The sequence below is a fragment of the Periplaneta americana genome, chromosome 4 (genome assembly GCF_040183065.1).
Source record: "Periplaneta americana isolate PAMFEO1 chromosome 4, P.americana_PAMFEO1_priV1, whole genome shotgun sequence".
NCBI lineage: Eukaryota > Metazoa > Arthropoda > Insecta > Blattodea > Blattidae > Periplaneta > Periplaneta americana.
This window is the reverse complement of record NC_091120.1, coordinates 30,892,579-30,912,388: the sequence shown is the minus strand read 5'-3', so window position 1 is coordinate 30,912,388 and position 19,810 is coordinate 30,892,579. Positions and strand designations below refer to the sequence as shown.

Here is a 19,810-nt window from a genome sequence, read left to right as displayed (position 1 = left end):
AATATATTTAGTGTTCGTTCCGAAATGTACACAAAGTAATAGCACAGTCTACTATATACAGTCAAGAAGCTTGAGTTTTGAGGGTGCTAGAAACAATAGACTGTGACGGTACTATTTTGCATTGCCCGTAATGAGGCGATGTTAGCGATCCTAGTGGTGAGCAGCTATCTAATGTTTGCATATTTACTACGTATTGAGCTTCGCGACTGTATATACTAGACTGTGGTAATAGCTAGTCTTTCCTACGATGTGATCCGGAAGTGAAATTTAAACTTAAAAAATCAGTGGCACCAAAATGATACATACTTTCTATTTTGCGTTTTACGCGTTTTACATTTTATTTAAATTATGTTACCAATGATATTTCCGTTTATAGTTTTCCTTTGACCATCATTCAGAAGAGATACATAAATGAAACCATTTACTGTGCGCATATACAAGAAGACAAACATTCGTTTCCTGGCGATAGTTATAATTTAAGAAAGAAACATTTGACTTTAGCACAAATTCGCATAAAGTAGGTACGTATTTGTAAATTGTAATAATTTATGATTAGTATCCTCTTCGCGAAAATCGCATTTTAAAAGTGATATATCCATTTTAAAAATTGTTTCATAATTAAGTTATCTAGAGGAACAGATATTAAGGGTGTTTGAGAATAAGGTTCTTAGGAACATATTTGGTGCTAAAGGGATGACGTTAGAGGAGAATGGAGAAAGTTACACAACGCAGAACTGCATGCATTGTATTCTTCACCTGACATAATCAGAAACATTAAATCCAGACGTTTGAGATGGGCAGGGCATGTAGCACGTATGGGCGAATCCAGAAATGCATATAGAGTGTTAGTTGGGAGGCCAGAGGGAAAAAGACCTTTGGGGAGGCCGAGACGTAAATGGGAGGATAATATTAAAATGGATTTGAGGGAGGTGGGATATGATGGTAGGATTGGATTAATCTTGCTCAGGATAGGGACCGATGGCGGGTTTATGTGAGGGCGGCAATGAACCTCCGGGTTCTTTAAAAGCCATTTGTTAAGTACTACACAAGGATATTTCACAGTAACTCAAAGTTCAGTTTAGAATTAAATCAATCTCTTAATGTTTTCATGCATGAGGTGATCCGACTGACGAAGCTTTAGATATGGCGAGGCATGACCACCTCGCTCAACAGACCAGAAACCCCACGGGTGTTGCGTTTACCCCCGCGGATATTAGAAGGGCACACTTTACGTAAGATAAGTAATCCGACGGCGGGACACGTAGAAGGGAAATTCAAGATGCTTGCGACACGGGGTGGCCTCGACTTTGGGCTGTCGCCGGCGCAAAGAGAAAGGTTGAAATTGCATAATCCCATTCAGTACGCCAAGTCCTTCAAAATTAATATATGTATACGGGTACCAAGTTTTCCTCAAGTATTCGTCCAAAGTAAAAACAGGGTAAATATAGAAAAATCCACTTTAAACGAAGACACGTCTTGGAATAATGTTTATGCTCGACCATGCCGAAATGTAGTAATTATACACCTGGTAGCAGTCCTTTAATGCATGTCATTAAAGTACACCTACTCATTAAAGTACAGGTGTTCAGCCAATGACGAGTCAGCTTTGTACCGTTATGAAACCTCAGCCAATGACTAGTCAGCTTTGTACCGTTATAAAACCGCAAGTATCGATTATTCTCGGATATGCAATCGAAAGAGAATTAGCGAAAAGTCACGGAGGCTGGAAATCCAATACTGTCGCAGAAGGTTATGTTCTGTTACTATAATAATTAGCGTTAATTGTAAATAATATTAAAACAAATTCAATTTGTCATCTCGTTTTTCAATGTCTAATTTAATTTCAATGTTATATCAAAGTTAATATTTAGTTTACTCTGTAGGTTCTTATAGGCTGTCAATGTCAATGTGGACATCTGTTCCTCGGAAAAAATCAATACTTTCGCGTCTGCGCACATCTCACAATTTACGAGGTATTGCTCAAGGTCAGTTAGATACAAATAAAATGAATAATTTCAAGTTAGAAATATGGTCGAGCATAAAAAGTCGTATGAAACTCGCCTATAATGGTAATTAAGAAGCTCCTATAAAAATTATGAAACTCGCGCTCGTTTCATAAACATCAATACTCGCTTCTTAATTACTATCATTATAGGCTCGTTGCATAATGTACTATTTCTTGAGTCTTTTTCAGCTGTAAAAGCATAATTATATAGTTTTATATTAACACGAATGTGCTAGCTTTTGTTTTATGTTGCTCAAAGATATTTCAAAGGATACATTTTCAGTTTTTATATTTCCATTTCGTACTATGTTCTGGTCACGAGACGTAATCATATAATTTTCTTTTTTCGAAATTTATTTCCAAACCTATCTCATTACTTGTTTCAAGTAAAAGTTCCGTGTTTTCCCTAATAGTTAGTGGATTTTCTCCCAACATATTCATGTCATCCGCATAAACAAGCAGCTGATGGAACCCTTTCAATTCCAAACCCTCTCTGTTTTCTTGGACTTTCCTAATGGTATATTGTAGAGCAAAGTTAAAAAGTAACTAATGCCCTACTTGACACAATTCTCAATTCTTATTTTTCTGGAAGATGTTAATTCTCTTTATATATGTTGATTGGAAACTGAGTTAGACCGCGACATTGTTCAGATAATATGGGATTTGTTTTCTTTTCTTTTTTATTTTGTCTTAACTCTCAGCACGGGTGTAGGCGTCACGTAGTAGCGGGCTCTCCTCTGTCGTAGAAAGCAGTCGGAATATGAGATAAATTCCAACCGCAGATCATAGTCTGCCAGAATGGGAAGAAGGATGAAATAAATTTAGTACCTCAGAGATAAAAAAAAATGATTTCTCATCGCAGTTCCTATTACAATTAAACAACTCAGACGTTTCCTGCTAACCACTTCATTTCCTGCTAATGGCATGCCGAGGTTGAAAAAGTAGTTCGTCAGCTGAAGCTCATTGATATCTAGACAGACATCTTTACCCAACATGTTTAAAGCATTTTAGGTATTGTTTGTAATTATAGCCCAGATGTGTCAAAAGATCTGGCTTTACAAAATATTTCATAGTTACAAGAAACACTTAAAACCAAGTGTTGAGTTGTTACTTTTAGTAAACAATCTATGTGTTTAGTGTCTCTTAACTGTGAATGCGAAATGTGTGTATTCGAAGTAAAGTGAAACGTTATCAGAGCTCTAAACTGAAAATTCATTTCATTAAAAAGTTTAAACTAAGTAAAAATTATTGCATTGATAACTTTTTTTTTACATGAAGTGCTTCTTATTTATTTAAGTTTGCATAGGCGGGGAAAGAGGAAACAAAACTACGTTCATACTTGACTAATGCATTCAGTTTAAATGTTACAAAGCTGAATTCTTTATGAACTTGTAATATATGTATAGCTACCCATTATGCACTCAAGGCGGTCCTCATACAAGGTTGTTACCATTACTATTTATTTCTTAATATAGGCTACAATACAATAATATATCGTCGGCTTACTTCTAAAACCCCGCAAGTTCATTTTTTCCGGAATGTCGAAATCTGTGTATATTTTTAAAATGTCTTTCCTGATTATACCTCGTAAGTATCCAATATTCCTGTATTTTATATATAACAAATGCATAACAGTTGTTAGCTGGGGCATAGAAAGAATAGGAAGCTATTTTGCTCTTTTGTGCAATTTCCTCAAATTTATAATTACGAGGTTTTAAAAGTAAGTTAACTAAACACAAAGCTTTGAAGTAGCTCAAGTTGGGTCGAAAATTATTTTTATCATATTTGTGTATGGAGTACGATATCTTGGAGTATAAATCATCTGCAGGAATGTTACTTTCTTCTTGTGACTATTTACATGTTCATTACACTTTTTGTGGGGTAGCTGTTACATAATAACTAATAAGACATCAGTTTTGCGTTATGAAAGCGCACCTTTCTCGTAACATGTAAATGCTGTAGACTGAATGTTTCTCATTTTATCCAGGTTTCAGACTGTTTCTTACCGCTTTCATTAAAAAAGGTAAAAGGTATCCCCGTAACATGCCATGAAGGCACTTGGGGGGGGGGGCATGTAGGTAGAGCCCCATGCTTTCCATGACCTCGGCACTAGAATGAGGTGGTGTGGTCGGCACCACGCTCTGACCGCCTTTTACCCCCGGGAAAGACCCGGCACCCAATTTTATAGGAGGCTGAGTGAACCTCGGGGCCGTTCTGAAAGTTTGGCAACGAGAAAAAAATCCTGTCACCACCTGGGATCGAACTCCGGACCTTCCAGTCCGTAGTCAGCTGCTCTACCAACTGAGCTACCCGGCCGCCCATTAATTCCAATAGAATGATTTAATTTTGTAAGTTTAAATAATGATAATTTATTACTGTTCTTAAAATAATAAAATGTCAACCTTAAAAGCTTTGTTTTTGGATCGGACTTTGCGCTTTAAACGCTTAGAGCATTATTATTATTATTATTATTATTATTATTATTATTCACATGTCACACCTTCCAGATAGACTAATTACTTATGGTTAACTTGTCACCAAGTTCATCAGTTTACGTTCTTGTTATACGTAAATACAGAACATAGGAAATGATTGACTTGCCCGTATTTAGGAGTAAATAGTAATAATAATAATAATAATAATAATAATAATCATCATCATCATCATCATAATAATCATAGTATATTGACTTGGGAATTGAAATTAAGTAGTTTGAATGATAAAAATTGATGTGCAACTTTTAACAGTCATAGCAGCAGCGTGTTTAGTTATACACACTTTTGATTAGGCTCTTAAATACTTGATTGTCGGTATCTCATTCGTGTTATTGAAGAAGGCTCTATTGTGGAGTAGGTGCAACTTCGTAAAATGTTGTTCAGCAAAATTTACAGATCATAGTGACTAAGCAGACATAGTATAGGCTATAGTTTACAAATGTTTACCTTGGTCTATTGAGACCCGCGGAGTCGAGAGTCCGCGAAAAGTCACGAGAACTAACGGGTAGTGGTGGTGGTGGTGGTGGTGGTGGTGGTGGTAGCAGCAGCGAAGTAGCAGTGGTGGTAGTAGTAGTTTAGAAAGCATGTAACCCAATAGCTATCTCGAAGTAGTTCACCGGTTTAGACACTAGGAACCGAGAACAAAAGGAAGACCAAATACGTGATGGAAAGTTAGTTTATAAATTTCCTTGAAGGCGAAACAATCAGTCTTTGGAGTTGATTGATGAATAATACAACACGTTGTACTAGTTGGCCAGTTGGGGCGAATAAATGAATAGTGTCTTATGTCTTATATCAAATGTTTCAAAGATCTTCTTTTGTTTTTCTCCTCATTGTTTGTGGAACTTTTCAGAGATTTTGGGCTGTCGCGAGTTATTTATAGGACTAGGACTATGGAAAGAGTTTTGGCCATATCTTGTTGTCACATCTTTGCCTTTTCTGCAAGCTCACTGTATTTGTTAATTTTCTCTCTGTATCTCTGCTGGAGGTTGTGTATGAAATGGTTTTGCCAATAAGGAAAGTGTTCCTATGTCTTGTTGTTGATAATATCTGGTCTGTTTGTAAGACGTACTAGTTTTATCAGATAGATACAACTATGCGGTTCTTGTGTAACATGTACTTGTTTTTCAAACGTGCGCCATGAACGTATTGATACTGTTATAATATGCATAATTATGTCTGTGAGGTGCCGCTAAACATTATTATTATTATTATTATTATTACTATCATCATCATCTTCGTTTTTTTCATTGTACATAATATAGTCATAATACAGTCTTTGTCCATATTACAAGTTTCTTTCCTTTATTCAGGGTCAGTGCATTGAGTTAGGCCTATATTACACTATCACATTTCTGTGTCACAGAAGTTTGATAAAATATACATGATAAAATCTTTTACAGTTTAATATATCATCTTTGATCACATCTAGCTGTGGCATAGTTCTGTGATAAAAATTATAGTCATCATCATCATCATCATCATCATCATACCTTTGATAAAATCTGTGACTGAGAAGAAAAAAAATGGCGGACATTAAGTACACATGGTCTATGAAAACCGAAAAATGTTTGATATTACATTATGAGTCACATGAAATGTTTCACCGTCCATTATTAAATACTTAGTATACTGTATATAGGATTTCACATCTTCACACTGAAGTTCTCTCAGTAGAATTTGATGGATTTCTTTTGTATCTGTTCTCCCTACCACAATCTCTAACCCAATCGTCGACTTGGAGTGTAAACCTGCTAGCTAACAAAAAAGACATTTTACAGGGGAAACAAGCTGAGTATAAATTAACTCTGAAACCTTGCAATCTGTATTTTGGATTTGATCCTAAAGTTTCAGAGTTCATTTATACTCAGTTTTTTGTTTCCCCTGTAAAATTTCCTTTTTTGTTAGCAGGTTTACACTCTAAGCCAGGCCTGCACAAGGTTTGCGCTCTCCGAGCTGGCTCACAGCTCATGAGCGGAATGCAGATATTAGCTGCGCTCTGTATAAGGGTGGACTGGAAGAAGGGGTGATCTCGTACAAAATACACACAAAAGGAAGTGCTATTACGAGTGTTCATGAAATGAATTCCCATTCAGTGTTTGCAGAACTACAGTATCTTGGACTATTATTAATTAATAAAGAAATATTTATTTTATAGAAATAATAGAAATTCTATAGCTACTTAAATGTAAAATATCATTTTGTTATATTTTTATTTATCAGTACGTCAAAACGAGGTTTTATGCTGTTGGCAGCTGAAAGGAACAGTAGCCTACTGATCGTAATGAAACATCAGTTACAGATGTTCGATGTCTGCCTTTATTACAGTTGATTGTAGCAAAAAGTTGCTCACAAATATAAATGTTGAGCCAAACATAACAATCATTTTCACAGCCAGCCTGTGTAGTCGTGGATATTATTGCTAATGTTTAGTCTTGTAAAACTCAACCAGGCTAGTAGTATTATTCAAACGATCTTTAGCCCTTATGCCACATTGAAAATCAATAAGTTCGAGCTGTAAATCGTTAAATGTTAAATGTTATGTTCCGTCTTTTAGATTCCTCCATACTGTACTGTAGCAGTAGGTAAGCAACGTGAAACAGTTACTGAGAATAGGCCTACACACTGCACTCCACTAGATAACTGAGTGGTCGTTTCCCTCTCCTCTACCTATAGCAAGTCTATGTCATTTTGACGATCTTCCTCTCCGTTTCGGATAGCGGTAAATGCGGCTCTCCCGCTCCCAAGGAGCGCGCGCGCTCGTTGAGCGCTGTTTGTGCAGGTATGCTCTAAGCCGATGAAATACGTTTTTTCTTTGATTTCTTCTTTAGTAGGCCTAGTAATGTGATAACCTTTACTGCATGTACAGTTGTAACAGGCATAGAAATGTGAATCCATTATTAGAACTGTGATGAAAGATATGATAAAAGCTTTGACATAGTGTAATATACTCAAAATCTTACATTTGATCATATTTATTTGATCAAAAATTTTATCATATTGTGACACAGAAATTTGATAGTGTAATATAGGCCTTAGACTGTTGAGAGTATAAGTCGTTAACAGATTTGTGCTCTGTTGAAATAGTCCGTTGTTAATCACAATTAGAAATGTTGTGAGTGTGACTACAATTTGTAATTATTCGCAACACGTAGGCGTATTAACATACAGTACATTGTAATTTGATTTCTGCTTTATCTAATACTATACAGCCTTCTTCCTACAATTAAATATCAACTGTTGGATCTTCTCTTGCCCGTGTCACCTCTTCCAAGCTCGAAGTCGTGACAGTCTCGCCGGTAGAAATTTTTGCTCTTCTTCTTTGCTACAGTGTTTCCGCCATCAGTGCATCTACTTTATCTGAATGCATAGCGGGAGACATGCGTTGTATAATATTGGAAAGTAGTTGATGGTTCGGATTTAGTTGAATGATTAAAGATCATAAAACGGTTATACCTTCTTATATTTGTATTATTTTGTGTAACCGCATAACAAATTAATTTATTTAATGAACGAAGAACAATCAGGTCGCAGGTCTCTCATTCTGTATTTTAATTACACTTATATTCTTATGCCATTATAAACAGTATAAAGATCACAGTTTGTACCAATCCCCTTTTTAAAATTTGTAATTCACTTATTCTTGTATTCAGAATTGAGGCGTGTAGTTGCAAAATCAGATACATCACTTTTTTTTCGAAAATGAGTTAATGTTATATTTCATATCTTCATATGATTCTACAGCTGCTATAGCACTGTTATGCTCCATCACATGGATTCGTATGATGAAAGAATAGTATTGGTTGCAAATCCTTGGTTCCTTGCAAACGTTTTTCCTTCATACTGAAAAATTATGTTTTAGTGATGTATCTGATTTTGCAACTAAACGCCTCAATTGTTCTCTCTCGATACACATCTGCTTTGTGTCAAATGTCAGCCATAAATCAGTACTTCGAAAGAGTTTTCTTAGGGTCGGTTTTTAATTAACAGGAATTTCCATGAACAGTTACGAAGTGTAAAAGGATAAGTATTTTCCACTTTCGACATGTCTTTTTCATTTACTTATAAATAATTAGAATGATTTTAAAATAAGGGTTGCCGACCTTCACGAAACTCAGAATGATTTTATTTGTTATCTCATTAATATTCAGTAAGCTTTTGGGGATATATCCTCCCTCCCCCCCCCCCCCAATAAGATTTTTTTCAAGAACAAATTCTAACGTTCACCGCTCTGGAGTACGGTTAACATAGGCCTATCTGACCTTGAAACGAGCGATCCAACATTAAAAAACATTCAGTAAAATTCTGGTCTTCCACTCAACAGCATTCGTATACTGTAAGTTATTATTTTATACTGATCTTCTATAAACGTGATAGACTGCATTCGTTCCTTCTTCCTTTTAAAGAATAAACGTAGGTGGCGTGTTCACATATCTCATTTTACGCCTACTGACGCCTATTAAAATTTTAAAATTAATTTCCTCATTCACTTCATTCCACCGTAGTACTATCTTGAAGCGGTTTTAAATCTTAGTTGAGGTATCACAGTAGAATTTAAAGTAGCTTCAGTAAGATAATCCATATTTTATGCCCACCGAATGTATTACGTAACTATCAGTTGTACTTGTTTTGCCAATCGAAAGACTTCGCTATACTACAAGTTTGCATATCATTCTCGCAGAGCTTCGGTTCTTTCACATTTAAATGCAACCGGTAGGTGGTGTCATATATCGTCAGCTGACTTGTATTGCAAGTTATTTAGGTCTTGGCAAAAGCGTGAGCAACGTCAGCTACCAAATGTGAATGCACCGCAGAGATGTCTGTTGTCCTGAAGCAGGTACTTCTGCCTTCCTCCCGCGAGACAGCTGATGTACGTAATATAATACAGTAAATTATGTAGAACAAAACAGCTGTAGCTAACGGAAAATAAATACTGTAGGATGACCGTTTGAAATGGTTATAACCCGAACTGTCGGTTTATCATACTTTAAAATTGCTTATTGTCATTTAGACTGTTTAAATCGTGACTTTAGTTTAAGGATGGCTCTCGCTTGTGTTCTTGTTTTAACTTGAAGGATTCAATTAGCATATCCTCTCTAATCTAAACACAGTTAAGTCATTTCATTCGAGGCTACGTCATTGCAACGAGTTTCACCATTTTTCGCTGTAATATCTTTCCATCTCTGCTAGTCATCTGCTTCCTCGGAAGTTTCCCCCATAAATTACACACACGTTTCTTTTTTCACACCAGAACTGAAAGCCTAGTCTACTGAATGTGTGTTTGTTAATAAGATATAAAAACTTCGTAGAATATAGTCTATCGTGTTTAATGTTCCTCGGCTCATTGTCAACATCGACACAGTTCAACAAATCTGTATTCAGGGTTGGTTCGTCGGCTCGGTATCTACATCGACACAGTTCAATAAATTTGTATTCAAGGTTGAAGAGTGTGTTTGATAAGGTATAAAAACTTCGTAGAATATAGTGTATCGTGTTTCATGTTCCTCGGCTCATTATCAACATCGACACAGTTCAACAAATCTGTATTCAGGGTTGGTTCGTCGGCTCGGTACCAACATCGACACAGTTCAATAAATTTGTATTCAAGGTTGAAGAGTGTGTTTGTTAATAAGATATAAAAACTTCGTAGAATATAGGGTGTAGGCTTATCGTGTTTCACGTTCCTCGGCTCATTATCAACATCGACACAGTTCAACAAATCTGTTTTCAGGGTTGGTTCGTCGGCTCGGTACCAACATCGACACAGTTCAATAAATTTGTATTCAAGGTTGAAGAGTGTGTTTGATAATAAGATATAAAAACTTCGTAGAATATAGGGTGTAGGCTTATCGTGTTTCACGTTCCTCGGAGGTTGAAGAGTGTGTTTGATAATAAGATATAAAAACTTCGTAGAATATAGGGTGTAGGCTTATCGTGTTTCACGTTCCTCGGCTCATTATCAACATCGACACAGTTCAACAATCTGTAGTCAGGGTTGAAAAGTTACGAAGGTAATTAGGTGAGGAAAGCTAGAGCTTTTCGAGATTCGAAGGATTAAGTCTCTGGGTAATTAATCAGTGAATCGGTAATAATTTGTTGAAAAGTTGCTTTTGGTCAGATGGTTATACAGTAGTTTATTGTAACTGCGTTGCTAACTGAAGTATCTATGCATATTTTCTGTTATTTAAAATAAATGCCGTATTTTTACTCGCTTCAACTACCTAGTCATTCTTGCTAAGAGCCGAAAAATATGTTTCAGAAGTTTTTGAACTAATAATCAATTAATGAATTGCCTGACGCTCAAGATGTCATATATTCTATGTGCTTATTTATTTGTTTATTTATTTATTTATTTTTTGTAATGTTATGTAGAGAATAGTGTGTTCGGAATTTTTAAGATCAGTTGGTATGATTCTTTGCACCACTTTATTGTACTTACAAGTTTTTTTTTCTGTATTAGTGCAACTAACGTGTAAATAAAGTATAGTTACGTCCTTTTTAAAAGGCTTGTCTGCTTTCGAGCATTCACTCGTACTTTATAAAAAAACTTATAATTTCAAGTTTCTTAAATCAGTAAGAAAGAGCTGTTGTACACACCATTCAGTTCTTAAACATTAAATTCTAACGTCTTTTTTTAAAATAGGGCTACATTCACTTCGAGATTACATAATGATGATGATAAATAATAATAATAATAATAATAATAATAATAATAATAATAATAATAATAATAATAATGTTAGGTGAGTGAAAGATATGGAACACAGCTTGTAGCTTTTCTGTTTTTAATTATTTGAGAAAGTGTACAAAAGTTGCAGGAGTCCAAAAAATGAATATTTTGAACATATTTTGAAACACTGTTTTTTACGTATAAAGGCATGTCGAGGTTTTTTTTTTTTTTTTTTTTTTTTTTTTTTTTTTTTTTTTTTTTGTAAATGACACCATGTACTTATTTTACCAATTTTGAATTCTTCATTTCTCAAAACTTACAAAATACAAAAACATTTGTTTTATAAATAAAAAATAAAAAAATCACGTTGAGGACAGGAAATGGATGTGCACCATTGAAATGCAACTAGAATATTAATAAAAGGCATATCATTTAAATAAATAAAAAACCATTTGATACAATTTAACACTTTTAATTATGTCACATCTTGATGTGTGTTCACAGAAAATGGTTAATACTTTTCACTCATTTGGTGTACTGATATTATGTGGATAAATAGCGATATGATCTAAATGTTGAACTTGGCATGATGCAAAAGGGAAGGCATAACCTCTCCAGTTGGCCTCTGAATCGTCTGATGGGTGACAAATAGACAATGCTGTAATTACATGGTCCAAGGCATTAGAACCAGATTTCCTTGGTAAATCAGTGCTCAGTTACTAAGGAGGGATATGTTAATGCAGATCATGTCTTTCGACACAGTTCCTGTTCTGAGCAGCTTGCTTCTTAAGTGCGTTGCCGTAGGAGCGTGGTGAACCTCGTCTATATACTATTATGTGATAACGATATTATATTTTAATATCACGTAATGGTACTTTGATACACACCGAAATTTTTTGTGCTCGATCTCAGTAAAATAGATGTAATTCACATTTCTGTAATCCGTATTGATAGTCGCCTTGGTTGAGATTTCTTTTATCATTTATAGACTACAGTAATAGACTATTTAACATATTCAGTATAATTTATTATAAAATTATTATAGATGAAATATAAATTTGCCGAGGAGAAGGATTTGATTAAATCGTCAGCCCTCCAGTGAAGGTGACCATAAGGATCATGAATGCAGAACTGTTATGTTTTTAAGTCGATTAATTAAAAAAACATACTAAATTTTTAATTTGGGATTCGCTTGATGCTAAAATATCATATTGGTAAAATTATCTTTCTTTAAAATATAAATGATATTGAATGATACGTAAAGAGTCCCTAAGAATTTGTAATAAGATGTTTTGTATTTGAAAGACTTGAAACTGATACCACAAGATGATTTTTATGAAGTAGATAGACACATTCATAATATTTTTTTAAACTGTATTAACGGTTACCTTGTTTATTTTAGAAGTACCGGTACCTACAAAGACCACCGCTATTAATAGTTGGTTCCTTTGAAGACTTTCCGTGCAGGAAAGTGATTAATCACACATGATATTATTTTTCATACCTTTGTGAGTTGAAAATAGACCTTTTGTCGTCGTACTTGGCTAATTCAGATATTTTTTATTTATGTGAACTTCTCTTTGAAGTAGGTATTTTTCTACATGTAAATGTGAGTTCCTGTGTCATGTAAATTTTTTCTGCGTTATTTTAAACTGAAATATTAACATTCTGACCGATTGGTGTAAGGATATTTATGACTAAAATCTCATGTTATTGAAGAGTCGGTAGTCTTACCTCATTGACTGATCTTGAACCTTTCTGTGACCATGGATGAAATACTATTTAAATGTTTCTTGTTTCTGTGTGTTTCGAACTCGAAACATAGTTATAAGAGCAACCGTTTCACCGTCCAGTAAAATATATTTTGAATATTACCTTTCTAATATGCCTACATTACCGAGAAATTATATCGATGCTTACATCAGTTAAGTGAAGTATGTACACATTTTAAAATAAAAAACTAAAGTAATTTCATACTAATTTGGAAACTCACTCCTGAGATCTAAAATGATTTTGAAAGATAAAAGTTTAGAAATAAGTTTTAAGTTTTAATTATTTGCAGGATATGAAACAGAAGAAGCTCTTCAGTTCCAGATAATACGCGGCACTATTCCAGTAGACAAACTAGAATTACATTTTATAAAACATATGACTGTACCTCTACTTCTGTATTGTAGTGAAATATGGCTACTCAGTAAGAAAAGCAAAAACGGAATACAACGTGCAGAAATAAATTTCTTAAAGATGAACCATATAATGCACAAATTTAGATCTTATAAAAATGAACACATTAGAAACGATTTAGAAATATTTCCAACAAACGATAAAGTTCAGCATTACTGCAATAACTGGAAACAGCATAACCATTCAAAAAAATTGCTCTTTTAATATTAATTTCATATTCGTTAACCATAAATATATTTATATGAACTTATTTTAATATCAACCATTGTTGGTTCTATTGGAGGGTTAACTCAAATTTCTATTCGCAAAATCTTAACTATAGGCAGAATAGAAGAGACAAAGTTGCGTAAATTGGCATATGCGTAACCTTATAGGCCGTCAGGATCCCGAGATGGAGGGAGACCAAAGAAAACGATGGAAAGATTTTCTTTGAATCCGAAACAATCGTTTCGCCTAATCCGTGAAATGCGGAATAAGGAATACCGACACTCGATGGTGTTCTTTTATATGCTCGATGTGAGAAGCCGTATGTTTCCAGTAATACGTTGCTGAACACTTGAAACTTTTTAATATGGTACAGAAAACTACTTAAATAACTTCAGTATGCAATTAAACTATAATAGGAAGGAAACATAATTACTTCACCCATTCTTAGCGTTAGAGAATGATGTTTTGTAAATATGCTGCACGGCTTAGCCATAATTTGAGCTTGTATTGTTAGTGTAAAGGATAAATTTAATTAGCATGTACGTAGTGTGAAATAATGCAATCCAACATTAAATGCACATCTGCACGAACAGTCAGAGATGCTGTTGTAGAAATATTCATAAACACAACATAATTATAGAAACGTGTGAGCATTTCACGTGTACCCACTCCATCTCGATGAATGAAGTACTGATAACAAAACATTGTGTAGTAAAATACATGTTGTAATTATCCATATGTAGCTACGTTCTGATAATGAAGATAGTTTTGACGGATTCGGAGAAGGTGGAAATTTTGGAGGTGGTGGATCGTGCGAAAACTGGTGATCTAATCTAGATCTTTATTTTTTCTTGTTAAAAATTCTTCAAGATAAGCTATTTTTTTTTCAAAGTATCACTTTCTTCCTTTTTTTTCATTAAATAATTACAGGTACTCGTAGCATTGCTCAGATAGAACCACTGCATTCTGAGTGATTTAAGTGCCTTTTAAATAATTATTACTACTACTATTAGTACTACTACTACTACTTTTTAAATTAAGTCTCATTTACTGATTTCCGTAAATATTTTTATTTTGTATTACAATACCTGTAACAATATTTAGATTATATATACATATATATATATATATATATATATACATATATAAAATAAAGTCCAACTTAAACAGCAATCAAACTTTTCCGTGAAAAAAAAAGGGCCGTTAATACAGGTGACTGCCAAATTAGGGCTTAGAGATTTTAGAATGTGGAAAATGATATTATGTCGCAGGATTAACTGTGACTGCTAATATTACTACTATATTCGTTCATAAGTTAAAATGATTTTATTTCTAAGACGAGAATATAATCACATAGTACAGAAAAATTTGAAGAAATTTATGAGAAAATAATCCTTCAGTGTGTTGTGTTTCATACTTCCACATTTCTCTGTATCAGAACCATTTTTTCCGTTATCAATTGAAGACCTTCTCCAGAAAAAATATGTAACATCAGATTATTGAAATTTCTGACTCAGGTGGAAAAAGTAATTTTGAAGCATTTATTTATAATAATAAAATATTGCATTCAATAGCAAAATAAACTTGAATCCTTGATTAGTCAAATGGTTCTGCTAGTAAATATAGGCCTAATCAAATATATGCGCCTGAAATTATTTTCCTTCTGAAACATGATTATACTTTTGTTGGTTACATCCTTATTCCGGGAAGGTCTTCAGTTATGGAAATGTGTGAACACTTCACGGGTAGGACTACCACTCCTTTCATTGGATGCTTACAATTTACAGGCAGTAGTGTCATTGAATTAGCAGACACTTTTTTGGTATCTTTGAATGTTATCGTAGTCAAATTTACAGGCTTGTTTCTTAATAAATGAATTAATTGCATTCAGTATGTGTGGTTGTGGGATAAATCTTCAATCCGTGATGTCATAAATCATTGAAATTGCCACAAATATTAGCAGTAACATGACCACTTCCGATACTGCAAAATTACTTACAATGAATTTTGACAGCATGTGTAATAATTTAATATAGTAGGGTTTTCCACGATTGCTCATGGAAGGATTCCGTTAAGGAGAAGGGGATTCACAAAAGTTGTCTGGTCGCTGACCGTTGTAGGCGGTGTTACCTGAAGTGAGGAAATATTTACCCGGGGTTTGTAGAGATTAAATCGGTTCCAGAAATAAATGTCATACATATATTGAGCTGACTGTTGAGTGAAGGTGACCGTTTCTGCAGATTTAACAATAGTTGTTTTAAATTAATGCGTATAAATTATTCGTGGGCTCTAATTTTTGCTTCGTATTGCCTGCTGCTGATGCGAAATTTTTGTGCTTAAAGTGGTGAAAAACTAATTGTAGTCAAGGATAGATGATACCTTATCTAGTTTGAGGATAATTTTCCAAACTTCGTTAGTATAGGCATGTATTACTACGAATGTATTTATTATTGATACAAAATTTTTATTGGATATGAAAATGTTTCATACCTACAAGATAGCACGTATCTCACCGAAGGCTTTACAGTGAAACATTTTATGACTGCAAACTCTGAATAATAGCTGATAAGAAAAACATTGCCCCAAGTTCACACCTTTCAACATGCGGCAATAAACAGGTACAGTAGTTGTACTTGTTAAGAGACACAGCAACATTGCTAGGTCAACGGTTGACGTTAGATTTCCCACGTTCGATAAGAACAATGTACTGACCACAGAGACCCCATGCTGGCATTCAAGAGATTTCGATGTCGAGATTTCTTGTGCAATCCACTTCGGTACAGCACACTACATTTCTATTGAACTACCGACTTTCCTTTTCTTGCATTACACGTTTAAATGTGTTCATGTAATTGTTATTTAGAGATATAAACCCTTTGTGACAACTTTATGTTTGACATAGTATGTTGATTGATTATTAAATGGCTGTTTCAAAATTTCCTTCTAGCTTAGATTTGGATCATGGCTATCGACATTCCTGTGGTGTAACGGATATGGGGTGACAGGGTAGTGTTACATATTACCTGCGGTTCACTGAAGTTGTGCCGTAAGTTTTTTGTAATAATTAGAATTTATGATTGTGACAGTGGCGGAAACGGATGTATTCGGGTTGACAAGTGTTATAAAAGAATAAACAAGTGCAAATATGACATTAACTCCTAAAAATATTTTAGAAAATTTAAATTGAAGTATATGACAATACTTTTTAAGGACAGTCATGACTGAACTTGGATGAATTTGACGAAAAAGTTGATAGTACTGACATTAACTCCTAAACATATTTTAGGAAATTTTAATTTAAGTATATGACAATACTTTTTAAGGATAGTCATGACTGAACTTCGATGAATTTGGCGAAAAAGTTGATCATATTGACATTAACTCCTAAATATATTTTAGGAAATTTTAATTGAAGTATATGACAATACTTTTTTAAGGATAGTCATGACTGAACTTCAATGAATTTGGCCAAAAAAGTTGATAGTATTTTTCATTAAGAATGTTCAGTTTTTCCCCTATCAGAAAATATCAATATATCTCATCTACAAGTCCCCAGGGACACTTTAAAAGACATGCTCATGTATATTTAAAGATCCGGTATGTGCTTCCCTTGCTGTTTTCTCATTTCATTATCTTTCAGAAGTTTGCTGTGTATAAAATGCTTTTAAGAAGACAGTATTTATTCGAATCAATTGAAAATTTCTGACCATATTGTTAAAAGTTTGCTTGGTTTTTGTATTGAGTTTTAGTATAAATTTTGATAAGTTGAATTACCATAAAAATGCCCTTTTTTAGTAAAATGAAAGTTTAAAAGTGTGTAGTAAAATATACTTAATGCTATTAAAATCCAGATCAATTTTTGTTTACACACGCGTGAGGTGTATTTGTGTAAATTTTCAGATCAGTCAGATTAAAACTTTTACGGAAGAAACTTTTTATATCGATTAATAATTAAAAGATAATAAAAGTTAATTACCTGAGAATCAGTAATCTCACATGATAATGTTCGCCAAACCGTTAAGTAATTATGGCTACTGCGAAATCAGCGGTACTGAGATGATATTCGGAATTAATATTGACACAGGATCTAACATTACATAGGCAATTTGGCAGTGATAACCCTTTGTTGCCGGACATAAGAAAAAAATTAAAAAAAAATCCGTTTTCTTTTCTGAATGTTGTTGGAATATGAATTCTGAACATACAGTAATTTTTTCAGACATTTTTTATTTATTTATTTATTTTATATATTTTTTTTATTTTAAAAAAGGTCGTATTTCTATGTACAGTACTGTCAGTATTTTTGATGGATTTTATTTATCAGGTTGCACATAATTTCTGGCGGTTTATTATTCTTCCAGGTCTTCCAGTATGCAAAATAAATCACGGTACTTCTAAGTACCGTCAGGCAACTAAGCAACGGATAAATATAAGTGCATAGGAATTAATGAAAATGGGCGAAAATGTTAGAATGTGAGTAGATGAAGCTGATTTCGCTGCAGCCATAATTAGTTATCGGTTTGCCGAACACTACCACGTTACATAGTCCAGATTTGGTACAGCATGTACTGATAAGTTCATAAAGATGTACAATTTTTATGATAACTTTAAAGCTGTAGACGTTGAAAAATTTATTCAAAGTACGAATCAGCTGAGATTGACAACAAGAACCATTCACAAGCGAGAAGCTTCTGGCTGGAATTTCTTATAAATGCTATTTTGATTTGAGTTTCATTCGGATTAAAGTAGGCAAAAACGAGACTCTCTTGCTGGTTGAAGGTGCATCCGTGCTATCTATACACCTGTTGGTTTGAGTTCGGTAGAGTAGCAGGCAGAATCGTGAAGCTACTGAAGCATGCCATCTGTACATCTGCATTGTTTGAATTTGGCCATTGCTTTTTATGGCCTTAACATACCGGACTAGTTCGAGATAAAGTTGCGTGGACATGTATTTAATTAACTTCTGTACTGTGGCCTTAATACCTAAGTTAGCCTTGGTGTAAAACTACTTTTTTCTTGGCAAAATTTACAAGTACAATACTAATTCGGACTGGTACTGGGCTGAATGCATAAATAAGCGAGAAGTGTGTTAAGTACACTATAATGTGATTTAATTAACTGTTACATTATGCTTTCTCTGTGCTATGAAAACTGGTAATTTGAATGCAGTGCACGCTAAGAAAGTTAAGAATCTTCTCGGACTGGGAAGTTCTTTCCATCCCCCCCCCCCCACTGTTACACTATTTAAATGGTAGATTGCAATTATTTCTAATATCGTAAATATTTCTATAATTATTTTTTTAATTAATATGAACCTTGGTAAATAAGAAAGTTAAGAATCGTCTCGGACTGGGAAGTTCTTTCCATCCTCCCCCACTGTTACACTATTTAAATGGTAGATTGCAATGATTTCTAATATCGTAAATATTTCTATAATTATTTTTTTAATTAATATGAACCTTGGTAAATAAACACGAAGTAGGCCTATTGTCTTATTACAATTTGAGTTTAAAAATAGTATATTAAATTGTTGAACTCTAATGGCTGGAGGTGTAAAACTACCGTTCGAATCTTAATTAAATTTCGAACCTTCTTCATTGCTGCATAGTACGACTTGTATTATTCTGGGGGAAAATTTCATTATACGGATTTCTCATTGACATATCTTGAAATACTAAAAAGAGCAGATTTGTCTGCGTTTGTCGAATGCGCATCATCATGCTTACGAAAAGGCACTTATCAGTGCCAATAATTTATTTTGTGTGCACAAGGTTGGAATTTTGAAGTAAGAGGGAAAGGAAGGGATCCGTGTTCTGAAATTTATTCGGTTTTTACTAACAAAAATAACCAGAAGTGAACAACAATTTTACTGCAGCTTGACAGTGATTTGAACAACATGACTTGCAAGAAATGTACGTATCTTCTTTTACCTGTTTTTTTTTTATAAAAATATTTCATCAGTGTATGGAAAAAAATGTAAAGTGCAATTTTGACTTTAGGTGAGCATAGAACTGTTCAAACTCAATTGCCATCTTTAATTATTGGGGGTGTAAAAGCATAGTATCCTACAAAACTATTATCTCAACATTTAAACTGACATAGTTTGCATGTAATAAATTTTCCAACTTTTTATATGTATATATATATATATATATATATATATATATATATATATATATATATATATATATGAACATTAGCGACAGTGATTTACTTAATTTCTAAGATATGGCCATGGTTATATCTACT

The 19,810-nt window shown here is 33.9% G+C and overlaps 2 protein-coding genes across 4 annotated transcripts in view; one reads left to right on the top strand and one right to left on the bottom strand.

Moving 5' to 3' along the window:
* Positions 1-19,810, top strand: part of Naa15-16 (N-alpha-acetyltransferase 15/16) — a 288,951-nt gene that overhangs the window by 71,113 nt on the left and 198,028 nt on the right. The gene's annotated exons all lie outside the window — the stretch shown is intronic.
* LOC138697653 (mucin-2) overlaps positions 1-19,810 on the bottom strand; it is a 54,849-nt gene that overhangs the window by 32,857 nt on the left and 2,182 nt on the right. The gene's annotated exons all lie outside the window — the stretch shown is intronic.